We start from the raw sequence: 12,506 nt of genomic DNA, 5'->3' as shown, positions 1-12,506 counted from the left end.
TGTTCACTCCTCTTTATTGTGATGTGAAATAATAAATTTATTGTTTATGTGATTGAGCTGAAATACTGCTTTACTACAAAATCATTTCTGCAATCTCAGGGATCATAAATCTATTTTACAATCCATTTTCATGCCAATATATATTTTGTTGGAATATTTCTGTTTGGACAGCAACAAGAGGCACAAAATTACAGAGGTGGTATCAAATATATTCCGTTTATGTCCTGTATTATAAAATATGGTTAAAATGTCTGCGTGTTGTAAGAACGCCAAACAAATCCAACACACTTTGATTCACACCGCTCACTGGGAATAACAGAGAAAATGAATATTGTCATTTATCATTTGCTGCTTTACAACAAATAGGAATTATAGATTTTCCACATATTGAATTTCTGCTGTATTCTCTGATGAGTGTTTGTATGTGTGCGGAAAGATTTAAACCTCTCTGTAGTTTTGTTTTCTGTTAGTCTTTAAGATGTGTGTGCTGAGTCTCTCCCTCACTTTCTCTGTTACAATGTGTGTGTGTGTGTGTGTGTGTGTGTGTGTGTGTGTGTGTGTGTGTGTGTGTGTGTGTGTGTGTGTGTGTGTGTGTGTGTGTGTGTGTGTGTGTGTGTGTGTGTGTGTGTGTGTAAGGGATATCCTCTTGGCCTTGGGAAAAATCTGCGTGCGACAGACTGACAGAAAACAGACTGCAGCATAGAGCTTCCTCTCGACTAATGAAATCCTGATCACATTTACACACACACGCGCACGCGCGCACACTTCTCTGCACGCCTGGAGATTTTAGTACACAAGTTTCTTTAAAATCAGATGTTTCTGCATATGAGAAGAAACCTTTAACAGAACTGGAGCTTTTTGGACTCACTTTGTTGTTGTTGTTTTTTTTTTTTTTTTACACTCACACTGCACCAGACCACATTAATTCCTTTCATAAGAGTACAAATACTTGCATGGTGACCCCGAAATAGTCCATGTTATTGGACTTTTTTAATGCAACTGATAAAATCAATGTGTGAGTGCCAAAGTGTGAATCACATTTGTAAAAATCTTTCATAAAATAAATAAAATTAAATAAAAATAAAACCCTTGAATAAATTAGCCCTTGTCTGAAAGAACACAAACCTGAAACCATATAACTTCCCTACAATGATTTCAGTATTTGATGCCATCAGCGACTGGCAATGTAAATTTGATTCCCGTGCCTCATGACTGCTTGGTGCTAGAGTTACAAGTATGTACAGTATGGAGCTAATCCTTAAACTATTTAATAAAACTCTGGAGTTGCCTGATGCTATCCTATGAAGACATTCGCAGACTACCTTATTTAATCTCCATAGTAACATACACCAATTCTGAGCCACAAAAAATAGCAACCACAAGCTAAAATAGAGAAATATCGACTGTGTCCCAATTCAGGGTCTGCACCCTTCTAAGAGCTTCAGACCATCAGACTCAGCAGTGGCTGGAACAAACCGATCTGAAATGAGATGGTCGAGCCCACAGAATATTTTGGTTTTGCGCCATTTGCGTTTCCCACCACTAATCCCTGTCGCCTGGCAACCATGACATCAGCACATGCCAAGCTAGCTTAGTGGACATAACTCATAGCTTAGTAACAATTTTTTTTTTAGCACTTACTTATGCTTTACTTATAAACATAACTTATTTACAATTGTACATATGGTTGTACTAAAAGCTTTGTTTTGGCTTTTTAATTTTTGACTGAACTTTTTGTCTTGGGAAAAAAAGAAAAGAAATCGTGCAATGACTCATGGGATTGTTTGCATCGTGAAGGATACACCTGTTGTGTCTGTTTTTATGTTGGCCAATTTACAAGGAGCCTATGAAATGGGACAGCCAAGTTGTGCCACGTATGACATTAGAAGCCAATGACTGCAACCTTAGAAGTGTGCAGCTGTGGAAATGGGACACAGTCAACGTAGTGACCAGGCCAACATGCAGCCTCTAGGCAAAAACAAACAATAACATAAACAACAAAATCAAGGGAGTGATTTGTTTGATGCTGTATTCTTTTGCCCATAAGTACAAACTGTATTGGTCTGTTTTTACAACCCCAGTTCCAGTGAAGTTGGGATGTTGTGTAAAATGTAAATAAAAACAATATAATGATTTGCAAATCCTCTTCAACCTATATTCAATTGAATACACCACAAAGACAAGGTATTTAATGTTCAAACTGATAAACCTTATTGTTTTTGTGCAAATATTTGCTCATTTTGAAATGGATGCCTGCAACACATTTCAAAAAAGTTGTGACGGGGCAACAAAAGACTGGGAAAGTTGATGAATGCTAAAAGAACACCTGTTTGTAAACAGGTGAGTGTCATGCTTGGGTATAAAAGGATCATCCCCAAAGGGCTTAGCCATTCACAAGCAAAGATGGGGCGAGGATCACCACTTTGTGAACAACTACGTGAAAAAATAGTCCAACAGTTTAAGAACAATGTTTCTCAACGTTCAATTGCAAGGAATTTAGGGATTCCATCATCTACAGTCCATAATATAATCAGAGGATTCAGAAAAGCTGGAGAATTTTCTACACGTAAGCGGCAAGGCTGAAAACCAACAATGAATGCCCGTGACCTTTGATCCCTCAGGTGGCACTGCATTAAAAGCTGACATCATTGTGTAAAGGATCTTACCGCGTGGGCTCAGGAACACTTCAGAAAACCATTGTCAGTTAACACAGTTTGTCAGTACATCTACAAGTGCAAGTTACTCTACCATGGAAAGCGAAAGCCATACATCAACAATATCCAGAAACACTGGCGCCTTCTCTGAGCCCGAGGTCATTTGAAATGGACAGACACAAAGTGGAAAAGTGTGCTGTGGTCTGATGAGTCCACATTTCACATTGTTTTTGAAAATCATGGACGTCGTGTCCTCCAGACAAAAGAGGAAAAAGACCATCCAGATTGTTACCAATGCAAAGTTCAAAAGTCAGCATCTGTGATGGTATGGGGGTGTGTTAGTGCCCATGGCATGGGCAACTTACACATCTGTGATGGCACCATCAATGCTGAAAGGTACATCGAGGTTTTGAAGCAATACATGCTGCCATCCAAGCAATGTCTTTTTCAGGGACATCTCTGCTTATTTCAGCAAGACAACGTCAAACCACATTCTGCACGTGTTACAACAGCATGGCTTTGTATTAAAAGAGTGCAGGTACTAGCAAGGTTGGGTAGGATTACTTTGAAAGAATACATGTGGATTACATGTATGTATGTACATACATTTGGATTACTTGTAATCTGATTACTTTTGGATTACATTTCAAAGTAATCCTACCCAACCCTGGGTACTAGACTGGCCTGCCTGCAGTCCAGACCTGTCGGCCATTGAAAATGTGTGGCGCATTATGAAGCGCAAAATACGCCAGCAGAGACCCCGGACTGTTGAACAACTGAAGTCGTACATCAAGCAAGAATGGGAAAGAATTCCACCTACAAAGCTTTAACAATAGTGCACTCAGTTCCCAAACACTTATTGAGTGTTGTTAGAAGGAAAGGTGATGTAACACAGTGATAAACATACCACTGTCCCAGCTTTTTTGAAATTTGTTGCAGGCATCCATTTCAAAATGAGTAAATATTTGTACAAAAACAATAAAGTTTATCAGTTTGAACATTAAATATCTTGTCTTTGTGGTGTATTCAACTGAATATAGGTTGGCATGTCATTGTATTCTGTTTTATTTACATTTTACACAGCGTCTCAACTACATTGGAATTGGGGTTGTAGAATGGTTTATACATTAGTAGGGCTGAATTTTACAAGTTAAAGTCGTTTGCATGGTTGGTTAATCTTGGACATGGCTTATTACTCTTCTATGGTGCTGCCATTTCTGTTCTTTCTTTTCATTCTGCGGGTTCTACAGAAGAATATAATAGGAAGGAAAGTAACTCCCTAAAGGGAAATGAAACTGACCACACGTAGGCAGAGACAACAATCAAAGTGTTAGCTTGTAAGGGGCGGTGTTGGCAAATCAGGGAACCCCAAATCAGTCAGCTTTCCCTTCATTCTTGGAGCTACCACTTAGCTATCACTTAGTGAGTCGTAGTATGCACAAAAAAATATTTCTGAATTTCCTTTTCCCAACCTGCGTCTGCTCTCCAAATGGTAAACAACATTAGCTGGCACCAGTACTGTCAGTTAGCTAGCCTGTAACTTTGACGCAACCCAAACCGCTCTATCTCACACTTTTCAGACTTGATCTAACACAAATTGTACATAATTGTGCCAATTTCAGGCCTTTGTGTAGGCTTTGTTTTCCAGGCCTACGTCATTGTTAGCCTTTATGATTGTGTTTATTCTTGAAGCGGTTTCCATTTTCTTTGATGTGCTGTCATTTAATCTTGCATCTCAACTTTTAATTGCGCTTGTCCAAGCAATTTTATTAAACATTAAGGAATTGTTTTGTTGGCATGATTTTGATTTATTTTCAGTAGGATTCTGTTGTTTTTGGCTGCGTTCTTCCTCCATTTTAACATCATAAGTTTTCAGAGTATAATGTGTATCATGTGTAAGGACTTTAATGAATGGATGAAAAGGAATGGTGAGACTTTTCAGAAGAACATTTTGACGTTAGAATGATCTAAAATGTGTACAAGGAAAGAAATCACTTGATGAACATGACCACATATTATGTGCATTTGATATCCGTAATGTAACAATATTCAGCGTACAAGTGCATCAGCAATAAACACGTCATTCTGGATATCAATGATACAAGCATAGATGGCTTGTGAGACTGAACAGCCGACCAATGTTTGGTGTCTGTTTTTCGCCTTTGTGGCATCAGCTGGAAACGTGTACTTGGGTACATTATTATTTAGACTGTACTTTGGTCAGATATCTGCAGGCTGAACACACGTTGCACTGCTCAGTTATGATCTCTGTGGCTCCAACACAATTATAATCTACAAACAGCTTTCTTTATTGACTAGAAAACTGTGTCAAATTTTATAAATGTACAATATGCATGTTTATAATGAGCATTTATCTCTACAACTCTGTTAAAAATAAATTGCTCCTCACAGTTGGACACTGCACACCTGGTTAACCTTACAACAATTTTATTTCACGAATGTGGCTTCATGTTGATTATGAAGCATTTGATGCCATTTATCAGTTAAAATTAGTTTACTGAGACAGTAAGTTCCTATTAATACAGCATATCCTGTTTATCACAATTTATTTTAAAAGATTTGGTCACAGAGGTGAGTTCTGCATCACATCACTTTTTGGGATGTCCAACACCAGATCTGGTTGCTTATGTTTTTACTCATACAAAATATGTACAGAGTCTATAAATATATAACAGCGTTTTGGGTATTTATTTCAGCGTTAGCATTCTAAAAAGTAAGAATGAAAACAAAGATTAATTTATAAAATAATTTTACATAATTGCCATGAAAACTGATATATTTATATATAATGTTTATTTAGGTGTTTTAAAAAAAATCCACAAGATAGATACCCAACAATGATGTCCCAGCATAAGGGATATAATTAACATTTTATGGCTTTTCAGGGTAAATCTGCATTTCAGCATCAAAATAAATACATATCTAAGTAACTCCGAACTTTTGTTACATCCTATATATAATATGCCTAATGCGTGTGCCTATGTCTGTCTGTGTGTGTCTCCTAAGCCCACATATGGGTAATAGCGGAGCAGCTAAGAGAATAGAGCAAAATCGTGCAAATGGTGATACAAGCACCAAGGTTGGTACAAATACTCCTTAGACATTACTCTTCTGAAAAAAACCGACTGGCCACTTGAATTTTCAATAGGCGGCCAGGTAGGGGTCAACTGAAGAATTACACAGGGGTAAAAATAAAATGCTCAAATCATTTTGAAAACTACACCACATTATTTGTCTGATTGTAAAGATTCCAAAAAGGTATAGTTTGGACTATCTATGACTGAATGATCAGGAGTTACGGGGTAAAAACAGAAAAAATGGTGACAAAGGTCAGTTTCAGTTTGTACAGGGGTCAAAAGTTAAAGTTGCTCCAATTTTGGTATAAAATGATGCAAATTATTAGTTGAGTTAACAGGGTTTTAAAAGGAATAGTTTGGACCATGTATCATGCTTAGTTATCATGTTACAGGTAACATATGTCAAATGTCATAGAATCCAGTGGATGTTGACCTTGTTTGACCTTTACTTTGGAGACCAAAGATACAACACAATCAAAACTATTCCATTTATTAATCCTATTTGAACATTTTTAATTTTGACCCCTGTGTAATTTTTCAATTGACTCCTACCTGGCCGCCTATTGAAAATTCAAGTGGCCAGTCGTTTTTTTTTTTCAAAAGAGTAATGTCTATGGAGTATTTATGCCAACTTTGATGCTTGTATCACCATTTGCACAATTGTTTCAGTTATCTGCTGCACTGTGAAGAGGTGAAGTATGGGTTAGACACGTGCCGGATCTGGCCAGGACAAGAGCAGCCTGAACACCGACAAGTTCATATATATATATATATATATATATATATATATATATATATATATATATATATATATATCTCTGGGCCCGAGCTCATTTGAAATGGACAGATGCGAGTCCACATTTCAAATTGTTTTTGGAAATCATGGACGTTGGACAAAAGAGGAAAAAGACAATCCAGATTGTTAGCAGCACAAAGTTCAAAAGCCAGCATCTGTGATGGTATGGAGTGACCATGACATGGGCAACTTACACATCTGATGGCACCATCAATGCTGAAAGGTACATCCAGGTTTTGGAGCAACGCATGCTGCCATCCAAGCAACGTCTTTTTCAGGGACATCCCTGCTTATTTCAGCAAGACAGTGCCAAGCCACATTCTGCACGTGTTACAACAGCATGGCTTCGTAGTAAAAGAGGGCAGGTACTAGACTGACCTGCCTGCAGTCCAGACCTGTTGCCCATTGAAAATGTGTGGCGCATTATGAAGCGCAAAATACGACAACGGAGACCCCGGACTGCTGAACAACTGAAGTTGTACATCAAGCAAGAATGGGAAAGAATTCCACCTACAAAGCTTCAACAATTAGTGTCCTCAGTTCCCAAAGGCTTATTGTGGTTGTTCATTTTAACAGTTGATTTTATGTAAATATAGCTTAGATTTTAAATATGTATGATTTGAAAAACATATTTAAAAACAAAAGTAAAAACATATCTCACAAGTAAGGTTTACGATAACAGGCTATCTTTGGCTTAGGTGTTTGAATAACATTTATTTTTGTAGACTGAGTGGTGGTTTTCATCACGGTAAAAAAGTATTAGTATTACTGGCATACAGGCTCATTAACCACGGCACCATCACTGGAGCTGAGATTCAGTTCATGAGATTCATCGCCGAGCTCTAGGCTGCACCCCTAAATAATAACTGTGTGTGTGTGTGTGTGTGTGTGTGTGTGTGTGTGTGTGTGTGTGTGTGTGTGTGTGTGTGTGTGTGTGTGTGTGTGTGTGTGTGTGTTGGGGGGGGTGGATGGACCCATAACAGATGAGTAGCTCACACAATTTGTCCAAGTTATCTCATCAGAACAATGGATCGAACAGACAAACAGAAAATGCAGTTGTGAAAGTCAACTCCTCCACCTACCACTCAGTCCAAGAATCTTGTTTTTTTTTTTTTTGGTGTTTTGGTTCTAAATCTCGTTAAATGGGGGGTTTAATGTGGGGGGCCTCTGACATTAAAACATCTGAGAAGCTATGTTAATTAAACGGCTTACTACAAAAATAAGTTTAAATGCGTCTTTAAAAACAGAGGCAGAAAGTACTGGGATTATGTTTCTGTTTGAAGTCGCTTGACACACACATAATATACATGCAATGCACAAGGCCACCAATGTGGCTGTAGTACGCAACACACACACACACACACACACACACACACACACACACACACACACACACACACACACACACACACACACACACACACACACACACACACACACACACACACAGTTTAGGGTGTAGGTTAGTAGCAGTGCTCTGGTTTAATGGGGTACTTATCTGAACTGGTCAAGCAATAAATCCTTTGGACAAAAAGTATTTCATTTTCAGCTGGAGACACTAAAGAGTAAAGCACTTCATTATCATGTCAGGAAATCACAAAGTATAACTTCTTGTCTCTGTTCAAGTGTAACTGCTTTGTTCCAATAACTTCAGCAGAGAAATGTTGGATGCTGTTCCTTTCTCAAGCAGTGACCTCTAATCTTACAACTTCAATTTGGGATATTTAGAAGGACGTGGTGCTATGTAAAAGGAAACCTGAGTTTCTGTAAAACTCATAAGAACGACAGGCCCAGAACTGGCTCGCATCCATTCAACGGAGCCAGAACTAAATGCAATGATACTACAGTAATCTGCAGGAGTACCTGTTGAGGGAATGCTAAAATGGTACAATTTTTATTACATTTACAGCCACAGAGTCATGCTGCTAGTAGACACTGTAAAACTGGCTCCACGGGATAGTTTGCTCAATTAAATGTAAACTAATATTAAATTTAAACTGAAATGTATAAAAGTAAAATTTACATAAACCAAATAAAATGTGATTCGCACATTTTGTGTGTTGAGGACTGCAGTAAATGGAAATCTCTCAGAGGACACCAAGGCTTCACCTGATTGCAGCCGTTGCTACTTTCCAGAGGTGGAGATGGACTGTTTGAGTACCATCTAAGACTAGGGTGGTTCCACAGGCTGGTGGATGTACAGCACCAGCACCTTATGAGATGTGACATAGATGTCTACAGTCAGGTCTGAGTAGTGGGACAGTAGCTGGGTTTCCATTACGATTTGTGCAAAAGCTAAGAGATATTTTCAGAATTTCAACAAAGCACAATGTTTCCATTAACTGATAGATTGTGTCTGCTGGGCTTTGTCTCCTTGCGATAACTGTCATCCAACCGAGGCTCTTGTGAAACCTGTAATTCCAATAAATCCTGCTAAATTGTGGCAATAAAAAAAGAAAAAAATCCAATATTGCCATAACATCATCTGTATTATTCCACTTTTGCACAATATCGCTTTTTGATAAAAAAAAATAGCTCATGCAAGCATAAAACCTTTAATCTGATATTTTTTTATATATATGCATGTTTCTGTTGAGAGTATTTTCAGTTCAGGACCTCAAATTGTGCAGTTTGGAGTGTAATGGAAACCTAGTGGCACAATCTTTGTATTTTTGCCTTTGCAGACCAACAAAATAGATTTAAAATCAAACAGCCAGGTGCTCTCGTAGTGTTGACTTTTCGCTCCAGAGCGCAGCAGAAGCCCACATACATCACCTTCAGTGACCTCACTAAAGCGATTGACCAGGTTAGCAGAGATAATCTTTTCTCAATACTGCAAAAAAGAAACACCTTCATGAGCGTATCTGAGGGTGAAATGAATGAAGGATCTTCTGGTCAGAATCCAGCCACCAGGTTCGTAGACTAACTCCAGTTCATGGATTCACCTGCTCTTAAATTGATGAGTTTTCAACAATTATAATTTACACATTGGTTTTGACATTTGTTATCAAGTCTTTATGTCATCGATTTTGTTTTCCTGCCAGAATATGCCCAACTCAAGTACCAGCTATGAGGCAACAGCATTCATTCCTGCTGCCAGTGTGGGCAATAAAAAGTACAACGTGATCAAAGATAAAACGATAAGAACAAATGATGAGCTGTACCAAAAACACCACTGTTTGTCATCAATACATATTGCTCTGTTGAGGGTATTATTTGATTTAGTCAACATTTTCAAGCTGACACACAGATGTTTTGGTTTGAGATCATCTTTGTTGGAGTGTCACTCAGATTTGAGGTCTGCTTCATGAACTACTGCACATACACTCGCTGAAAGAGGGGAACCATCAATTATATCTCAACCAAATTCAGTTAACCTTTTGTTTCTTGTGCCAGAGACACAGCCGGGATTAGGGGCCAACCGTCATGACAATAGACACACATCAACAAACACACACAAGCACACACCGACATATATGCCTGTGGCGCACGTTAAATGAATTAAGCACAGTCCAGAAGCAGGTCTGGACATCAGCGAGGCATCTGGTCGGCACCGCTTCTCTCTGCCCGTGTCCCTCTCTCCGAGTTTGTTCTCCTTTAGCCACAGCTACAGGCTCCAGATAACAACTTTATCTCATGTTAATGAGCGCTGCATGTTTTTTTTAAAAAGCAAATGCTGAAACTACTTTGGGGAATCTACACTTTTTGTTTTTTTTGTACAGAGTATAAATGAGACAAAGTACATAAATACGCTACTTAAAGAACCACCAATTACAAATCATCCCAAGTCAATTATAGTTTTTGCATTATTTTAATATTTAAGATATGAAACCTAATGGAGGTTTTCATATTAATGATGAATTTTCACTATAGCATTTAAAAATAAATCTGAAAGGCTGAGTATCCAAGGTGTTTCTGTGGCATTTTAGATCCTCGCATTCTTGATTTGACTTGATTTTTAAAAAAATGCTTGCAAACACTGCAAACACAGTGAACACAAACAAATATAACCTGAATTGCATGAAACAATTTAATTTGATAACATCTCTGCTGCAAATTCACACAACACACCCAAAACCCCACACGTTGCAAAGCTCTACAATACAAGGGGTGTACAACACTAAAAACAAGAGCAATCAGAGATTTCTGATGTCCACCAATCTGGATCCGGATCACCTCCAAAATTCAGTGGAGTCTTCCATGCCTTAATATCTACTGTATCTCTGGTGCAAATTTGGTGAGAATCCGTGAAGTAGTAGTTTTGACGTAATCCTTCAAAGCCTATATAAAGTGAAATCTTGATCCAGAAGCTGGATCTAAGTCAGGATCCAGATCACTTCCAAAAATTAATGGAGTCTTCTATGGCCTAATATGTATTTGTGGTGAAAATTTGGTGAGAATCTGTGAAGTAGTTTTGACGTAATCCTTCAAGGACTATATAAAGTGAAATCTGTATCCGGATCCAGATCATCTCCAAAAGTTAATGGAGTATTCCATGGCCTAACATCTATCTGTGGTGCAAATTTGGTCAAAATCCATGCAGTAGTTTTGACGTAATCCTGTTAACAGACAGATAGACAAATAAATAAACGCTGATGATTTTATTACGTCCTTGGCGGACATAATGATTTACGCCCAGAAGACTTTAACAGATGAACCATTCAGTCCATCACACCACTCTATTATTTTTTTCAATACCTGGTTGGCACAGAGTTGTAATGACACGGGCAGAGACCCCACAATGAGAGTATGGCAAAGCTGCCATTGCTCTAACAGTCCCAGCACTCAGTGTCAAAGTACTTTAGATTGGCAAACAGTTGGCTTGGTCGCTTACTCAGACGGATGTCTGCAACACAAGAGATCAGTCCACAGACCACAGACTCAAGCAGAGGTTCAGAGCACAGTTAGCAATCACAGCATCTGACCAAAACCAGGAACAGCAGACAGGAATCAGCAAATAGAAGAGGAAGCATGGGTCAATAACACAGAGGCCAAAATGAGGAAATACTGTAACGCGAGAGAGCAGACATGAAGCAAGACAATCTGGCAACAAGGAAATGCAGAGACACGTGGAACCAGAAAATCTACAGGGAGTGAACAAGGAAGAGAGCACAGGAGAAAAGAATACCACAGAGGAAGAGGAACTAGCATGTAGGAAACTCACTCGACAGCAGTGAAATTACAGTCATTTTGTATACACAATACCTCAAATATCAGAGGCCATAATTAACTGGACAAACTAAGTATGAAGATTATTGTTAATACAAATCATCACTTTTACAGCCAGTATATCTAGACATGTCAGAGGATGATACATACTCTTGTATTTAATTGACTGTGGGTTCAGTATCATCATGTCCAACAGCCATAGAAAGCACACTGAACATGCACACAGTGTTTTCAGCTGCTACGTTGCTTAAAAGAGCTCTGAGTGATCACCCACACAGGAAGGAAATGAAGACTGCTAGAAGGAGTACTTATTTTTAGTCAACAGTTAAAGGAAAATACTGTAAATGTATCTGGACCTTTTCCAAGGGGCATCCCTTTGGAGAAAGCCAAGTGGACGTGCATGCTTGACCTGGCTGCGGCAGACTGATGCTTACTTTTGAGAGGGGTGATGGATCGGTTATCTGCTTGGGTGGTTGTCATCCAGGACCCAAGGCAGTTCCGTGGTGTGTTAGATGTGGTGAGGCGTGACGCCAGTGCATGCTCCCAGACGTGACTTGAATAGTGTATTACATACTGTCATATGTAATAAACATGCAACAATGTTAGTTACAAAGGAAAAAAAATACTTCACTGGAAAATGAACTGCTGATTTTGTCAAACACTGCTCCCCAGAGACATCTAGTGGTGGGGCCAGGCCCCAGCAAACCCTAATATAGATACTCCAGTGTACTAGACAACTGATAGGTACATAACTTGAGGGTTAGTCTGTTCAAATGTTTTAAATACATC

Source organism: Thalassophryne amazonica, chromosome 15 (assembly GCF_902500255.1).
Source record: "Thalassophryne amazonica chromosome 15, fThaAma1.1, whole genome shotgun sequence".
NCBI classification, from domain to species: Eukaryota; Metazoa; Chordata; class Actinopteri; order Batrachoidiformes; family Batrachoididae; genus Thalassophryne; species Thalassophryne amazonica.
Note: the sequence above shows the minus strand (reverse complement) of the source record.